This window comes from Xenopus tropicalis, chromosome 3 (genome assembly GCF_000004195.4).
Source record: "Xenopus tropicalis strain Nigerian chromosome 3, UCB_Xtro_10.0, whole genome shotgun sequence".
NCBI lineage: Eukaryota > Metazoa > Chordata > Amphibia > Anura > Pipidae > Xenopus > Xenopus tropicalis.
This window is the reverse complement of record NC_030679.2, coordinates 15,716,616-15,734,878: the sequence shown is the minus strand read 5'-3', so window position 1 is coordinate 15,734,878 and position 18,263 is coordinate 15,716,616. Positions and strand designations below refer to the sequence as shown.

Below are 18,263 nucleotides of genomic sequence, written 5' to 3'. Positions count from 1 at the left end.
ATAGGCCTAGGGCCTCCTGAAAACCTGGCCTATGAATTTGGGAATCCACCCACCCTGCTCTTGCGGATTCTTATATATATATATATATATATATATATATATTAGTCATGTGTAATAAGGATATTAACCATCCAGGGTTTATTGGGTGGTTATAGGGAAGGTGGGCCAAGGACCCTGCCATTTAGAGTATATCTATAGATAACTAATATGGAGACATTCAGGTAGTCTTCCACAGTGAGCACCCTTGCTTATTCTGATTCCTAAAACTTGTGTCTTCTATATGAGAGGAAACAGAAGACATGGAGGAAAGGATAGATAATAGTATGTAAAAAGCAGTAATTAAGAGATTAAAGAAAGTGAGTGAACAGAAAAGGAAATATGGTCTGAAGAGTGGGTCTGAGGTCTAAGGTTTTCTGGTGGGCCCTTGGCACCTTAGTCTGACACTACTCATGTCCATCAGTCCTTCCCTCTATGGTGGCTCGGTGGCTCAGTGGTTAGATTACTACTGTGGTCTTGAGGTAAATTCCAACCTGTGGGCTATCTGCAAGTAGTTTGTAAATTCTCTGCACAATATCCTTCCAAATTTCAAAAACTTCATTACTTCCTGATGACAATTTTACCTAGAGTGTTGTGTGAATGTGAAAAAGAACTTAGAAAAATGTTCTTTATTGTTGCAGGTAGGCATTGTCCCTTACTATGCCTACCTGCAGTTGCTGTTACTTGCATCCGAATAAAGACAACTCCATACCCAAGGGGCTTTCTCATATATTATAATCTATGTCCTGTGGGACGGAGTTTTCCCCTGCTGGCCCAGGGTTCTTGTGATTAGTTTCCGTCCATTGGTAATATATTGGGAGGAAGAACATGGCTCTTCCTGTGCTGGGTGTCTGGAGCATAAAGCCCTGATATAAAGCTTGGTACCATAAGGATATCAGCAATTGTTAGTGAGGTTGGGTAACAGGGACCCTGTGAATGTGGTGAATATATTGGGTATCAGTTTCTGCCATAGAATTAGTGAGCTATAGAAATTCAGTTATTGGGCTCCACAGATGTGGAAGCATGGCGTTAGAGCTCCAAAGTAACACCATCCTAAGTTTAGGGACCACAGACTGGAATGGCAATCAGGCTAGTGTTATCCCTGAAAAGCTTCCACTGCTGGGGCTGATCTGTTACATGGAGATGTGCCAGAGTGGTGAGAGTAATTCTTCACAAGTTCTAGCTCCTAAATGTATGTTTGACCCACTATGTACTGTGCAACCTTTCCTATACCGCTTATCTTTGCACTGTTCAATTAGGGCTGGAACTAGAGGTAGGCACAGTAGGGGATGGCACAGCAGGTAGACTGGTGGGAAGGGAAAAAAATTACACTTCTATATGACACTGGTTAGTGGTTAGTGACAATCAAGGGGTGGGCTGACAGCAGGCCCGGACTGGCAATATGTGGATTTTAGCAAATGTCAAAAGGACTACTGTAAGACAACCACTATTTATTGGGTTGGTGGGAGACTGTTTGAGCCTCCGTGTACTTGAAATGCCATGGAATATCCCAGTGCAGTCCAAGTTGACAGGGCAATAGGCAAATTATTATTGCCTTGGACAATTTGGCTCAATAAATCTGTGTTCAATAAATGTTCAGTTTGTTTAACATTCTGTAACCCCGTTGTGGCTGTAAAACAGACAATGACCAGCTAGAATGGTTTGGGGTAACATACATGATGGGCCTTCGCTATGTGGAATGATCAAGGGGGAGGTAGTGCAACTACAACTCACGTATGTTGTGTGCTAAATAATAAATAAAGGACACAAAAAGGTTCTTGCAGCAAAGTCAAACAGAACTGGTTTATTTGTCCAAGACAAATGACCCACAGGGTTATGCAGTAATACTCACAATGCAGATGTAGAGCAAACAGACTGGCAGGTTCACTGCAGAGCAAGCTTAATAATGATGCACCACTTTGGAGAGTAGTCGGTAAGTAATCTTTATCCTTAGGATTTATATCTTAATGGACCAGATCCTGAACAGCAGAAGTGGATCAGGGAGAAGACTATGCCTGATGCTCTTGTCACTACTGCGGTCTAGTGATGAATCTGTCCCTTTTCAAAAATTTGCACAACAGTGAAAAATTCATGAAACACAGAAAATGATGTGTGTCAAAAAAAATTGTTACGTACGTCATAAAAATTGTCACACGCGGGAAAAAAATTGTTGTGTGTCAAAAAATTGTCCTGCACAGATTTTTTTTTTGCCGCGTGTTTGATGCAAATTTTTCCGTGCCAAATTTTTGTGCCCGTTTGATGCCCAAATCCAAAAAACAAAAATAAAAAATGAAAATTTTGCTCATCCCTACTGCGGCCCCTAAACTAAGCAGCACAGAGCCTTAGTAAAGGGGAATACTCCCAGCTATCTCTCTGGGTTGGAGCCAAGAAGCTGCTCTTGCCAACTGACTAGCTAACTGACTATCTCATAGAACAGGGATCCCCAACCTTTTATACCTGTGAGCAACATTCAAATGGAAAATATTTTCGAGAGCAACATATGCATGAAAAAAGTTCCTGGAGGTGCCAATAAGAGCTATTATTGGCTATTTGATAGCCCATATGTTGACTGGAATCCTACATAAGGCTCTGTTTCACGATTACACTGGGTTTTTATACAATCAAAGCTTGACTCCTAACCAGAAATTCAAAAATAAGCACCTGCTCTGAGGCCACTGGCGAACAACATGTTGCTCACAAGCCACTGATTGGGGATCACTGTCCTAGAACATTCTATTACAAAAGATATTCTGCACTGACTAAATCCCCAACTTAACTAGAGATGATGGCTTTCTCCAGGGTGGAATACTTCTGGGCCGTGTGGATCCCAGGCTTCCTTGAGCACATCCACACAGATCAACTGCTGAATGCCAAGGAGGAAGATCCACCCCTAACCAAACACTATATTAAAGTAGGGGGAAGTGGGCATACCCATGGTCCAATAAAGTAGAATTTGTAAATAGAAAAAAATACATGAACGTCTGCCCAGTAACAATGGAATTAAGGAAGGTAGGGTTTAAAGTTATCGGAATTTTTAACCCTATAGGTCTCTACAATTCATTATTAACAGCGTTTCTCCTCCACATATTACTGGACTACAACTCACAGCATTACCAAGAGTTAAAACATGCCAGGAGCTGTAAATGGAGCACTGCTGGATAACACTTTCTATTCCATTCTGCAGGACCAGTGGCCTAATTAATGTAGGAGGATTGTCCAATGAGAATGCTGCCTGCTTTGTGAACACTGGGCTGCTTTATTGTTTTTTCCAACACCTACAGTATATAGCCCTATATCTGCCCTTGTGATGTTGAATGAGTTTAATATCAGCAAGCCAAACTTTTACAGGGGTGTAAGCCCACTTTAAAAAAGTAGTGCGATTATCCTTATGTCCTTAGGTGTTTTAGCCAAGGTTTTGTAAAAATGCCTCTAGTCTTACATTTTAAAATATTTTTATATCGCCTGCAGTTTGTGCAAAATACAATTAACTTTGCTGCTCTGCCCAGAAATATTTATATAAAAAAACATTGATTCCTATAATATCTTGGGAACTTGAGTGCAGTTAATATAATCGATGGATGCTTTTTAAATTGCACGTTGCGTTCCTTGGGTCCCATCTGGATCAAAATATCATTAACTGGTAATAGGTGACAAAGTGTCAAAAAAGACAAAGTAATCAGATTTACTTTGTAATGAAAATGTGAGGGGAAAGAAAGAGAATTATGTCTTCATTAAGTGATTGTTCAGACAAATGGTCCCAGTCAATAGGAAGAAAAATCTTCACAACCAGTTTCTTAAAATGCATTTTCTATCATCGCTAAGTCATTCAAAAAAGAATACAGATATGGGATCTGTTATCTGCACACCTGTTATCCAGAAAGCTCAAAATGAGGGGAAGGCCATCTCCCATTGACTACATTATAAACAAATAATTCTGATTTTTAATGGTTTTTAATAATAAAACCATGTACCATGTACTTGATCCCAACTAAGATATAATTACCCCTTATTGGGGGCAGAACAGCCCTATTGGGTTTATTTAATGGTTAAATGATTCCCTTTTCTCTGTAATAATAAAACAGTACCTGTACTTGATCCCAACTAAGATATAATTACCCCTTATTGGGGGCAGAACAGCCCTATTGGGTTTATTTCATGGTTAAACGATTCCCTTTTCTCTGTAATTATAAAACAGTACCTGTATTTGGAAAAACACTCCTATTTAATTAATGTTTTATGATTTTTTTAGTAGACAAAGGATGGAGATCCTACCTGGAAAACCCCAGGTCCCCAGCATTCTGGATAATAGGTCCCATACCTGTATGTGGTCAGAATAAGTACAGGCCTTTTCTGGATTACAAAAAAAGTCCCATGCCTATTCACAGCAGGAGGAATATTCTCAAGATTCTGAAATTCAGATTTTAACCATATTCAGTCATGACAGCATTTGTTTTCATCTCCACTCACACTCCACCCTGTACAATACCGTACCTGGGAATTGGGCCTGGATGTATGTGGTGTTATGAGGATCTACGACTAGCTAGGTGTAGTCAATGTGTGATTGAGGGGCTGCCAAATTTCAGCTCCGGGAAGTTGACACCATAACTGAAGCCAAATCCATTGAGATAGGTTCAAGGTCAGACTGGGCCAGCGAGACACTGGGGAAAAAAAGGCCCAGGTTACATAGCAGATAACAGATAAAACACCATTATATCATACAGGGTTATCTGTTATCTGTGACCAGGCCACTGCTCCGTATGGAAGTTTAACCCTGCGCACATGCACAATCGCGCAGTTGGGGGGTGGCTTTTGTGTTCGCGCATGCGCGATCTCGGGTGGGGGGGGGCGGGGGTGTTAGGGGGGGCACAGAATCGTGGCGGCCTCGGGGCGCCCAGTTTATAAATCCGGCGCTGCCTGTGACTTTTCTCTTTTGAATGGCTGCCGCCATGGCTACACAGCAGCTTTGTTTATATAGTTGTACCAGTGCAGGGCAACAGTGCATTACACTGTAATTACATTTATACACTTTAATTTTTTGGTGTTACTGTTCCTTTAAGAATGGCATCTGCTAGAGCTCTGCATATTGATCTGAGGAAGTATTGATTTACATAAGCATCTTATTAGCAGTCACACACAAATTCATAGTCTGGCATGGCATCACCAACCTTGGGTTCTGAATATTTCAAACACCCCATCAGGCAGGGTAGGCCATATAAAATAATATGATACCTGCAGAGATCCTGCGGCTTGTCCCCCACCCTGATATAAACACTCAGCAGGCTCCCATGATTCTTTTGTTGTATAAATATGTATGAACAGATCTGCTAAATGGAATGGGTTGGCTTTATATAAACAAAAGATGATGGCCCTGAGATATTTAAATAAAATAAATGGAGGACACATGTTTTCCTCTTTACATATAAATGAATACCTTTAAAGGGAAAGTCACTCACGTTGGTGAATTTGAAGCACAGATTAAATCTGTAAATCAGTTTTTTGGGACATAAGAATTGATATAGAATCAGATACATTCTACATTCCCATAGTCTGTTGGAGGTGGAATTGACATTGATTTAAAGGAAAGGGGATTGTGGTAACTAATCCTAAAAAGCAAGAACACTCATAGGTTAAAAATCCCTGCTTTACACAATTCTTCTGTAACCTTATTGTCCTACAGTTGGTTGCTGGTAGGGTGGCCACCTGGCTGGTGCTTGCCAGTAAATTTGTAGTCCTAAGTTGTTGGGCCCTCAACCAGCCACTGAACTGCCCCATCCCCTCTCTTCCTGCCCCCTTCACACACCCAAACTCTGCCTACTCAATGAATTTGGACTAGCTTTGACTAAACCCTGCCAATGCGATATTACGACCTTGCCCCTACAATGTCACAACCCAGGCACAGTAACAGTGTTTATATCCCTTTAATTATTCTGAAATGAAACATTTTCCACTGTGATTAAAACATTTATTAATTTTGATTAACTTTCATGTAACTTCTTTTTAACTGTGGTTGAAGCAAAACAGTTTTACTTCTAAGGCATCATCCCATGGGTATTCAGCTAATTCATTACTGAATCTCACTAGTTCCATTTAGAAAGAATAACTGGTAGCGAGAAAAGGCAGGAGAAATGGGCCTGAATTGATATTGGGGAATTTGCTTGTATTAATATCAAATAATCTGAACAGGTTGCTGGACTGAGGGTCCATGGTTCAGTGGTTTCCCTTCATGTGCACAAACATGCACGGACTGAAATGAGTGGAAGCAATTTTATTTGGTTTAATCTCACAGGAGTTCAGTTTTCATGATTACTACAGGGATGTCAAATGCAAGACTCCCTGCCCTGGGCAGAGAACACACTGGGGCACCTGAGCTGTAGGTAGGACAGTATATTCATATAAGGTGCAGCAACACCTATAGGGTGTCCATCTACAAATTGACTGTGGCTTTTGAATAGCAGGTATAGTAGGGAGAGATGGTGCCTATAGTAGCAGTGGGGGGATAATAGCCTCTGGGAAGGGACTGTGGCTTTTTAATAGAAGGTATAGAGATGGAGAGATGGTGCCTATAGTAGCAGTGGAGGGATAATAGCCTCTGGGAAGGGACTGTGGCTTTTGAATAGCAGGTATAGTAGGGAGAGATGGTGCCTATAGTAGCAGTGGAGGGATAATAACCTCTGGGAAGGGACTGTGGCTGTGGGGTAGCAGGTATAGTAGGGAGAGATGGTGCCTATAATAGCAGTGGGGGGATAATAGCCTCTGGGAAGGGACTGTGGCTGTGGGATAGCAGGTATAGTAGGGGGAGATGGTGCCTATAGTAGCAGTGGATAATAGCCTCTGGGAAGGGACTGGGGCTGTGGGATAGCAGGTATAGTAGGGAGAGATGGTGCCTATAGTAGCAGTGGGATAATAGCCTCTGGGAAGGGACTGGGGCTGTGGGATAGCAGGTATAGTAGGGAGAGATGGTGCCTATAGTAGCAGTGGGTGGATAATAGCTTCTGGGAAAGGACTGTGGCTGTGGGATAGCAGGTATAGTAGAGAGAGATGGTGCCTATAGTAGCAGTGAGATAATAGCCTCTGTGAAGGTAGAACTGAGGTGCTCAGTATGCCTCATTTCCCCCCCCCATTTGCCTCCTAGATTCTGTTAGCACACACTACAATTCTATGATATTGATTTTTTGGTTTTACATGTACTCTATGTTCTTCTCTTCAGACTTTATTACATGACAGGTTCTAAAGGAAGACTAAACTCTAGCATGTAGTTCTAAAAATTAATTAAATCAATACTTGCCCTTTCGCGCTTTTAGATTCAAAATGTAACCAATTAACTCATCTGAAATGATCAAGGTTAGATTCTGGTTGTTGCCTGGTTATAATTCATTATAAACAGAAGACATGAGCCTTGATTAACTCAACTATAGCTCTCAAAGTTTGTGCAAATCAAATAGCAGTTTGTGCACTTGAGTGTTTAAAAGATGAATGACATTGGCCAGGTCAGCATCATATGGGTACGAAATGGGCCAACAGCAATCTTACCCATGGCTTATATTCATATTAAAGGAAATATAAACCTTCAAAATCTAAGAAGAAAAAGAAGGAACTCTGATGTTGCTCTGCTTAGGAAAGACCAGAGAAACAGCATATGACTTCTACCTGTTCTTTCCTAAGTAGAGCAACATCAGAGGAATTCTTTCTTTTTTTTTCGAAATTTTGAAGGTTTGATTTTCTGAAAACTTCTCCTGCACAGTTGGCAGATCCTCCAGTTATATCCCTGCCTGCTCCATGTACATCTGTCCAGGGTCGGACTGGGGGTGCAGGGCCCATTGGGGCTCCCGCACCAAACTCCAATTACATATATATTTCATATATTGTAATGTATTTTCATAGAACAAAAGTGGCCATCCTGGTGGGCTGAGGAAGTCTATTGGCCTCAACACTGATGAGAGCCTGAGAATTCTTTCCTTTGGAGGCGACCCCCATAAAGGTTATGGTCTGAGTAAAAGGGAATCTGGACAGAGGCCTTATAGTACAGTATTGGCATATCTAAGGTAGATTTTTGATGAACATATTAACTTTTGAAACATTACCTTTGGCAATTGCCAAAGGCAATTCACGTGCCTGGAACAAATCCTTAGAACAGTTCTGTACTGCGAATGGGCCCACCAAAACTGACAGAAGATGCCTAGAGGAGCAGAAGAAGATTGTAGTTTGGTGCTGAGCAAGCAGAATCCTGGGTTGGTGTGTTTTTTAAGAGAGGAGCCCCAGCCCAGGGCAATAAGTAAGATACTCGAATCACTGTGGGGTTCCTAACAATTTGGCACCCCCCAGTCATTATACATTTCCATGTCTTTTAAAGAAGGATATAAAAGTACTGCTATAAATGTGGGTATCTATACAAAAGAGTTAGAAAGCGTTGGTATACAGCGTGACAGTATCTCTGTAAATCATGTTCTCTGTATTTTTAACAGCCACAGTTAAAGACCCAGGACCTTTATGTACATGACCTTTAAAAATCTATATGGTGTAATCTCCCGTTAATCTCCCTTCAAGCTGGCCCATTTTTATGATTCTCCCATAACGACCCCTTTTTGCTAGTAGCGTTGCTTTCTATATCATGCTTGGCTTGCCATGTGTGGCACCATCGCCCAGGGAATCAAGGCATCGCGGGTAAGCACTATGGATTTTTCAGCAAACAATTATAACACTGAGTATCCAAAGATCCCCCAAAGCATGAGCCGCTTCACTCTGGTGAGAAATTGCCACTCTTCAGTCATTTGTAATTGTGTCTGAAAAATCTACAGCAAGGTCCCATTTATTGTGACTGTCAGCACCTAGGTCCCTAGTTAAAGACACAGCCCTGTTATGGCATGACCAGCAGTCAGTCATCACTGTATCAGCAGTTCATCCCCCTAGCGAAAGGGCTATAAATAAAAATCATTTCTATTCATAAATGCTCAGCATTAACGATTCCTGAATGTCATTATGTGGAAATTAAAGACTGGCCAAATTAGCTGCTGAAATAAAACAATTGTGGAAAATCAATTTCCAGTTGAAAAATGCAGCTGAGCAGTTGCCATATTGTTTATTTGCTAATAGACATGTTTTACAGAAAGAACACTGGGAATTATTCCTATTAGCAAGCACTGAGGTCTCCAAATCTTTATTGTACTGTAATATTTTGTCTAAAAAGGCCAGTATGGTTTTAAAATTCCTTCTGCTCTGAACATTTGACTCTCTATTGCTTATTAAACATGCTAACAGGACCAACCAATAACAAGCCTTTCTGATGAGTAAGGAATCCTGTAGCGAACCTCAAAAAAAAAAGTCCACGAACGCGTTCGCGAACTTACGCCAAAAAGTGTGAATATTCTACTCCATAGACTTCAATGGGAAGGCGAACTTTAAAACCTAGAACAGTCATTTCTTGCCAGAAAACTGATTTTAAAGTTGTTTAAAGGGTGCCACGACCTGGACAGTGGCATGCAGGAGGGGGATCAAGAGCAAAAATTTCTCTGAAAAATACTTTGTTGACACAGCGTTGCGTAAAATCGCAAAGGCAGCTGGCAGACCTAGTGGAAATACGCGGCGTTTTTTGCTATTTCGCGCTATTACCACCATGGAAACTGGATTTGCTGAAAAACGCCATGTGTGGCTTGTGCGGCGTTTTTAGGCCGAGAAAAAACGCAGCGGAAAAACGCCGCGCGAACCCAAATTGCGAACATACGCGAAAAGTTTGCGAACTTCCGAACACCCGATGTTCGCGTGAATTAGTTCACCGGCGAACAGTTCACTACATCTCTAGTAAGGAAGAGCCAATCAAACATGCAATATTAGCTTTTCGCCTGATATAGGTTTTCACAATAATATTTAGTGAAAACATATTATATGTCTGATAATGTTTCAGAATTCTTTCTGTTCCTTATTAAACATGCCTATAGGACCAATCAATTGCATGTCCCTCTAATAAGAGAAGAGCCAATGAAGCAGTTGGTACTAGGTATGCAATGAGTCCACATTTTACTGTAATATAGTTAGACTATTCTTTTTATTGTAAGTGCAATAAAGTTTCCTAACATCTTGTATGCTACACTTCTCACCATCTATTATTTATTAAAAATGCATACAGGACCATCCAATCACAATCCTCTCTGATGAGGAAGTGAAGTGCCAATGCAGAAGTCAGTACAAGGTCCAGAAACCATGTTTGGTCAGTGAATAGGTAGAGTCTAGGAACTGAGGGTAGCCCCAGAGGTGACCTTTATCAGTACACTGGGTCCCTAAATGGCAAGGTATCGCCCAGGTGCTGGCCTCATTGGAGCCTTAGCTGCTAAACTAGCTGGCTTACTTACAGTGAGCTCTGCAGATTGGGCCTATCACTAGCTAACCTAACTACTTGGCTCACTTTGGTACATCTCTGAGGTAGCCAGCTTACAGCTTGTTGGCATAATCCACTTATACATTCTTTACAATCATGAATCAAAGAGAAAGCAGCTCACTGCTCTCCCTGTTATATAGCCTTATTAAGGAAATCCCCTCTTGACTGCCACCTACGGTAACCTACCCTAGAACTTCCTAAACAGGATTTTCTATCTATCAGTGCCATCTAGTGACTGGAATAACTATAGTGCCCCAGCTGGTGATTTACCATATAGGCAAAGTGACACTTTTTTCAAATTTTTTGAACAGTAGTCAAATTTGAATGTGCAAATCAAAGGTTCATATTCAGTATGTTGCCAAATCTTTTGTGGAAAGGTTACCAGATCATTTGGAAGATCCTAGTTGCTATTTTACTGGCTAGTCAGGTGGCAATCCTAGGTGTGTTAGGCACATTTGAAGAGTTGGGGATGCAGGGGATCTCCACTGCCCGGTGAGGTGTATGTATGGTACTGGGACCCTCCCTACACTTAAGGCAAAGGTAAATCAGATGGACCTTGCCCCCCTGCAGTCCTTTTAGTCAGGATTCTTTTGGTCAGGTGGTCAGGTAAAGACCTCTGCAGGACATTTGGCCAGGAGGTCTGGAATTGAGGGGGGGGGCTAAAGCATATTTTTTCTGAACCCTTCTACATGTGTCATCAATTAGCACTTCATACGTTGCAACTCGGGCTTTGGAGATGGTTTCCATCTCTTAAAAAATACTTTCAAAATCTGCATTCTTCCATTTCTGGCTACAGAGGTAAAATTATATAATTGGAGCTGACTCAGAGAAAAGCATTTAGGTGTCAGACACTGAAAAGAGTAAGATCAAAAGCCTACAGTCAAGTGAAATGTAAAGGTATTGTCACTTGGGTAATTTAAGTTAAGGATGAAGACAGAAGGAATAAATATCTCCGACATTTACAGGGAAGATGAAAGGCTTACCTCACACTCTACACAAACAATTTACTCTCCGTGCGCACCGTCACTGCACTGAAAGAGACTACTTAGGAATCAAGGAAAGTGCTGGTGGAGTGAAAAGCTTAAAGGGAAACTGTCACTTGCTGTTCCTAGATACAGGTTGGTGTTCCTGGGATTCATTGTTTTTATGAACATTTCATTTTCCCTCCTCTCCTGAGCTGTGTAAAGTCTGTGCCACAAGGCATGTTGACCACTACTACCCTGTGGGGATAACAGTGGCTGTCAAAAAAAACCAAGGTCTGTCACTATCACTAATGTGCAGCAAATGGGAAGCAATGTATGTTTATCCCACTGAGCGGTAGCAAACATGGTGTGTCACAGCTGAATGGCCATTTTCATTAGCGTTGGTGACTGGTGGCAGGCCTGTACTGGCCATCCATGGGTTCTGGTAAATGCCAGTGGGGCTGCTGGAAGATGCCATAGATAGTCACTATTTAATGGACTGGTGGGAGGCTGTTTGGGCCTCTGTGTACTTGGAATGCCAGGGCCTATTTTTGACTCCCAGTCCACACCTGACAGTGGGACAGGAGAGTTTTGCCCTCTGCTGTTTTGCACCGAATGACAGCAGCTGTCAAAATGCAATGTGTACCTTAGGCCTAATGGGAATGTTGGGCCATGAAGCACATTGCTGTCTATGGAAAATTGCACACCCGGCAGGTAACCAAACTTTCAAAAATAACTTCATACTAAGGAGAATTAAAACCACGGAATAGTGCTAGAACAGCCTTGCCTTTGTCCCATTCTTACCAGAAAAAGCATAAATAAGCAAATTAACTTTGTAGAGGTGCTCTGAGTTAGCTCAACTGCAAAAAATGAGCAAATGTCCTTAACATAGAAAACCAGAACAACTCAGGCACTCTCCTTTAAACGCTTCTTTGTGCAAAAAATTTACATAATTTTATTTCTTAAATTGAGATCCAGCCCCTTCCTCTAGAACAGCCTTGGCTGGACTTGGAGACACACTCCCTCATATGGGTGTGTGTGTGACTCGCACATCGAATCCCCCGCACTTACAGATAGGCAGAAGAAGTACATGTACAGCACCCCAATACTGTTGCACCCCAGACACATACTTCTTCTGCCTACCCCTAGTTCCTTCGCTGCCTTGGAAACAAAAATAATTTTGTTTTTTTTTTGCGATTACAAGGTTTGCTTGAAGCAATTCCAATTCTTTTCAGTACCAGGATATTTTTGGGCGAATTGTTGCCCACAGGGAGTAATTTCACATGTACTATTGCCCTTATTCAGTGGCATAACTACGTGCCGCTGGGTCCCAACTGGCCCCCACTGGACCAGTGTGCACATAAATCACTACCAGCCCACTCATGCCAAAACTTTTCAGGAAGTAGAGCAGCCAAGAAGGCCTTTTTTTTTATACAGCAGACCCCACGGTCGGATCCCCTGCCCCCTGTTCCCTCTACTGTGCACTCATTCACACACACATTTTAAAAACCAGCACACGCAATAAATTGTGGTGCACATAATGAATTTTGTACTGTGAACACCAGTCTTTTTAAAGTGCGCACAGAGTTTTAAAAAGCTTGCACAAAAGACATTTTTTGCCTGAGATCACTGTGACCACGGGGTCTTTCAGCTGCAGAGTGACAAGCAAATATCAGTGGTTCAGTGGGACACTTTTAAACTGCTGGTTCCCAAACTGTGGGTCTGTCCCCCCCCCCCAGAGAGACTTAGAGCAGCAACAAGCCCCGAAGCCAGTTAGCGTGAGATTTGAGTAGATACACCCCAAGGTAATTTAGGTTGAGATTTGGGGTGAAAAAAGTCTGAAATGATGATATCCCTTATTAAGAAACATCAGAAGAGCAGACTTTGTCCTGATTAGGTTTTTCAGTGTGAGGAAAAGTAGTTTAATGCCTTTAGGGATGGCTGCATAAACACAGAATATTGTTTCAGTCGTGTACGGAGGAAGCAGGAGTCTCAGCGGGATATCCTCAGGTATTAAAGGGGCAATTTTCAGGGGACCAATGAATGCAGTTGTGCTGAGCGTGGCATGTGGCAGTTGTGCTAGGGTGGCATGTTTTGGGGGGTGGCCCTTGGTGGCCTATATTTTCTTTTTTTAATAAAAAAATGCCCCCATCCTCTGCTGTGGATTAGGTGCAAATTACTGACACTGGGTGACAGGGTCCGATTGGGCCAGCAGGACACTGGGAAAGAACCCAGTGCCCTTGTGGACCCCCCAACCCAGACCTGATCCCTGTCAGCCCTCCCCTGACACTCCTACACTGCCCTCCCTCCTCCGATCATGGAAAAAGTAAGTATAAGGCACCGTTGACTCTCACACACCCCGGTCCAACCCTGCTGGGTGACAACCTGCTGTTGTGGGTGGCCATGTAAAGGTGGTCATATATGGGTAGTTTTAAGTTGCCCATTTGGCCTTTTCAGGCTGATTCAGCAGCTTATCTGCCTGTGTAAGGGGCCCTTCAATGGGCCTAGCCAACCGACATCAGCCTGATTTTCAGGCAGATGTCAATGGGGCAGGTTTGATTTTCCTGTTGGATCAAGGGCCACATTGGCTGGTTGATGCAGTCTTTGCACTGATAAGTCTTTTTACCATTGTTGTGATCATGTGTATGGCACACACAGGCAGGGTAAGGCAGGGAGAGTATGGAACACACAGGCAGCTAAGGGCAGGCAGAGTATGGCACACACAGGCAGCATAGGGCAGGTAGCGTATGGCACACACAGGCAGGGTAGGGCAGGCAGAGTATGGCACACACAGGCAGCATAGGGCAGGTAGTGTATGGCACATACAGGCAGCATAGGGCAGGCAGAGTATGGCACACACAGGCAGCATAGGGCAGACAGAGTATGGCACACACAGGCAGCATAGGGCAGGCAGAGTATGGCACACACAGGCAGGGTAGGGCAGGCAGAGTATGGCACACACAGGCAGGGTAGGGCAGGCAGAGTATGGCACACACAGGCAGCATAGGACCAGCAGAGTGCTGCCTGTGTGCGCCATACTCTGCCTGCCCTATGCTGCCTGTGGGAGGTGAACCTGGCAGGGATTTGTTCTGGGAGTTTGTTAACAGTTGGAAATAGCCATTAAATGGTCCCTAAGGTGCGTAATTATGTGCTGGGGGTTGCTGTGCTATCCACAGAGGAGGAGCAGGCATATGGGTTTAAGAGTATGGCTTAATATGACATAATATAATTCTTTCACATATGAATGATGGTTGCTATCCTCGCAGCGAGGACCAAGCATTTGTTGGACAGCACTGACCTACAGTATATCAAGGAAAGATCTGCTTGTTTGGCTCATATAGCCATCTTAAGGTGGGGTGAGTTGGCATGGCTGTTGCACTTCTTGCCTAAGTTCATGCAATATCTGTGTCCATTTTAGCGCAATGGCAACTGTAGTTGGAGTCATAAATGAGCCCTAAAGTTTTCTGACTACAGTGGGTAGGAGGGAGATTAGTAAGGGGTAAAACCAGAACATCAGTGTCTTATAATATCCTAAAAGTTCTGTTTGTCAGCCAAACAACTGAGCCAAGATATTAACATTACTGCCAAGGAGTCAGTAACAATGCAGGATTGCTCTGATCCACCTAAACCTGCTGAAAAATTCCAAATGAAAAGGGTTAAATGCTGCCACTGAGTCAAATATTCCCTTTTCAAATTGGATTTTCTTGTACGATGAGCAATGCAAGCTCCTGATACACTCAAGCATGAAAAAACATTTGCTTTAATGCAGTTCTTTCTTCTATGGTTATCTGCTTGGCACTTAAACCATTTGTACAGAGCAGCTAATCTGCCCTCATGTCAAGTGCATTTATAGTGACTTCTGCTCTCGACCCGGGGTCCCTACTGTCGGAGACGATTATCTTGGGGGAAAGCAACTTAAATTTACAGATTAAAGGGGACATCGTTTGTCTTGATGCTACAATTTTCTGTCAGCAAAGCTCACACACAATCTCCCTGTGCACTTTAAGGGCTCTGGCACACGGGTAGATTAGTCGCCAGCGACAAATCTCTCTTGTCGCGGGCAACTAATCTCCCATGTCTCGGGCAACTAATCACCCCGAAATGCCATCCCACCTGTGAAAATGTAAATCGCCGGTGGGATGGCATAAGCGGCAGCGCGATTTCAGTGAAATCGCGCAAGTTTCCTCTTGAGGCAACTTGCCGCATATGCCATGCCACCGGCGATTTACATTTTCGCCGGTGGAATGACAATCCTGGGAGATTAGTCGCCCGCGAACAGGGAGTTTTGTCGTGGGCGACTAATCTCCCCGTGTGCCAGAGCCCTTAGAGGCAATATCTATCTATTATGGGGGAAGGTTTATCTTAAATGTACAGTAAATGCCATAACAGTTCTTTTGGCTGAGCCATTTCTGATACAATATTTTACAACATCAATGACTACTGAACAAAAGTACATGGCTTTGTTGTGCTGAGATCCAAGGAAGAATGTTTCAGTGGAAGCAACATGGCAGCTCCGACCCGTGTGCCAAATGTAGATATGCAGAGTGTATTAAAAGCCCTTGAATAAAAGAGAATATGAACTTACTAATATATGTTTACAATTACCCCTCCCTCCCAATTCACAACTGCATGAAGTGCTCCCCCCAGAATTTTCCCCCTTCGTTATTACCTTTCTGGTGTGGCATGCAGCACCCTACACTGAAACTTGCCCCATCCCCCAAATGGACTTATCCACTCTTTCAAAATTGCTTGGGGGGCTGTTTGCAATTAGCAAGCCTATTTAATTAATCTATTTCTAATTACCAGTTGCTACTAATGATGGAGTCATCAGATACCTAGAAAATTTGCAGTTGGTCTTTATTTTTTATTCTTGGTGATTCTTTAGGTTATGAACTGTAGATCCGCTGTTCGTAACGGTTATCTGGTTGCTAGGATCCCACTTACTCTAGCAACCGGATAGTAGTTTTAGTGTCAGACTGGAAGATGAATAGGGGAAGAGAATGATTAATGATAATTATTACAATGGAAATCTTAGGGTTAATTAGCTTTCTAGTTACTGGGGACCCCAGCAAACAGAATGAATTTCGAACTTGAGGCTTGGGAGTGGTAGAGTAAAATACAAAAAGCTTTGTACAAAGCAAACAATGTGTTTTTGCATATTTTGCATAATGAAGGAACATGAGATGCTCAGCTCCTTTTCATCATTTATTAATTACATTTAAGGGGTTTCTAAAATTAATTGTAAATGTGTCTGCAATTGAAAAGCAGTACCTGTCTGACGATGGACATGCACTGTTGGTTCCGACTCTTAGAACACTGTAGCAGAAGCCAGCTTATTAATAGATCCGGAGGAGAGCAAACTTCTACATTGTTTCAAGAGTCAGACCCAGAGTAGAGAAAGGGATAAACAAATGCTGCTTTTGATACATTTGCAAATAACCATTTTAAATATTCTATTCATATTAACTGTACAGATGCTTAGAATAAAATCATTGTACAGAAAACACTTCTACTACTGCACTGTCATTGGTATTATTTGTCATCATTCCAAGACCCAGGAGCTTTCAGTCTAACTGACCTGCAGCAGGCACCCACTTGAGTGAGTCACATCAGGAGAAGGCCAGCTGACCAATAGGAAAGCCACCCAAACATAAGGGCCACATACAAACTCTGCTTGGAACCAGAGTTACTACTTTCCTTTCCCTTTAATTAGCCTGGTTAGATACAGTATTTCCTGTAGTTTGTTGCAATGTGGTCATAATGTGGTCACAAGGGAAGATGTTTCCTGAAAGCTTTTGATCTAGACTGAACTACTCAACTCATTAATGAATTGAACTGCATGTGTGTAGTGACTGTACATTTATATTACTGCCTAATTTTTATCTGGGTGCTGTGCATATAGTACAGTAAGTATCTAAAAACCACAGCAACAAATCACTAGGGGTTCTAGCCCCCACCCCCCAGGCTGGCCAAATGACCCAACTACCATTATGGGCAGGTTAAGCAGTATGGCAGGCTCATGTTGTATTCTGAGCTCTGAGTAGACTGCTTCATACAGATTTATCAAAGTCCTCTATCATAGCAATGAGCTAATGGTATCATACGCATTGCATCTGATATATTAATCAATGTGAGATTATTTATTACTATATCTGATGGCAGGGAAATAAAACATAGTCCCTTACCGTGCAATATGCATCCAGCGATCTCCCCCTGTATGCCTTCTCCCTCCGTATCTCTCCTTGCTGCACGCTTGCATCTTCCTCAATGTGGAGTAAGTGCTATTTAAATAGTGTTCTGTTCCAAGGAGCCCCGTGCAGTGGCCAATCACAGAATGTCACACTTGATCTAATAAAAAGGATGGAGGTGGGGAGCAACCAGACAGCACCATCGGTGGATTCTACATTGCTGCAAACCCTCGGCCCCCCACCAGCAAACAGGCTGTGGCTGTGAAAAGGCAACATAATGAAGTGGGGGAATGAGCAGAATATATGTTATTGTGAATCTGCCACAGATATAGCATCCAATGGGCAGTACATTCAGTGCTAATAATGGGCAGCATGATGGGGCTGATAAGAGGTGTCTGTTTAATAAAGAATATAAATGAAACATCAGTCAGTATGGCACAATGAAAATGGAACAAGCAACGAAGATGAATCAGGCTTCCCTTTATTGAGTTGCCTGCGTGCTGGTTGGCTAGTTCAAGCCCACACAGCTTTTTTCTTCCACAAGGGGTTAATCACTAGGAGTGCCAATTTATTAGGCACCCCCTAACCGATTATAATAGCCTACTTCACACGCTCCTCTTCGTTGAAAACTGCACAGGGTTACCAGTATTGCATGGGCCAGCCTGGAACTCACAAATCAATAGGATCTGGGGTGATTGAACAATTATT

At 42.6% G+C, this 18,263-nt stretch overlaps 1 protein-coding gene across 1 annotated transcript in view; it reads right to left on the bottom strand.

Annotated features, from left to right (window-relative positions):
* LOC100485856 (carbohydrate sulfotransferase 1) overlaps positions 1-17,724 on the bottom strand; it is a 56,590-nt gene extending 38,866 nt beyond the window's left edge. Inside the window, exon 1 of the mRNA XM_002942201.5 lies at positions 17,553-17,724. The gene's annotated coding sequence lies outside the window, so the exon portion shown is untranslated. The remainder of the gene's footprint in view (positions 1-17,552) is intronic.
* Positions 17,725-18,263: the final 539 nt, after the last annotated feature.